The sequence below is a fragment of the Penaeus monodon genome, chromosome 20 (assembly GCF_015228065.2).
Source record: "Penaeus monodon isolate SGIC_2016 chromosome 20, NSTDA_Pmon_1, whole genome shotgun sequence".
NCBI classification, from domain to species: domain Eukaryota; kingdom Metazoa; phylum Arthropoda; class Malacostraca; order Decapoda; family Penaeidae; genus Penaeus; species Penaeus monodon.
In genome coordinates, this window is record NC_051405.1 from 25269081 (window position 1) to 25269498 (window position 418).

Here is a 418-nt window from a genome sequence, read left to right on the forward strand (position 1 = left end):
CACAACAGTGATAAGGACATTACTAGTAACAATAAAAAAAGAAAAAGGAAAAACAAGTAACGATATTTGGTAGTAATGAAATTTTGATAAAACATGTTCTTTAATAACTTTAGATTTGATTTATAACGATGGGTAAATTAACAAAAGGTATCATAATAAAATATTACAATTATAATGTTCAATAACACAGATAAAAAAACACGAATTTTATCCGCGAAGAAATGTAATATAAAACGAAAAAAAAAAAACGGGATAAGTAACAGGAAGAAAAACAAATGAAGATCAAGGCATTATAATTAGAAGCGTATGACGTGAAAACATAAATCCTTTCCTCCTACTTATAGTCTGACTCGCACACACATGTGCGGAAACGCGCGGGGAAACCCATACGTACACGTGTATGTATACACTATTGAAT

At 29.9% G+C, this 418-nt stretch overlaps 1 protein-coding gene across 1 annotated transcript in view; it reads left to right on the forward strand.

Annotated features, from left to right (window-relative positions):
• LOC119585953 (serine/arginine repetitive matrix protein 2-like) overlaps window positions 1-418 on the forward strand; it is a 13004-nt gene that overhangs the window by 9339 nt on the left and 3247 nt on the right. The gene's annotated exons all lie outside the window — the stretch shown is intronic.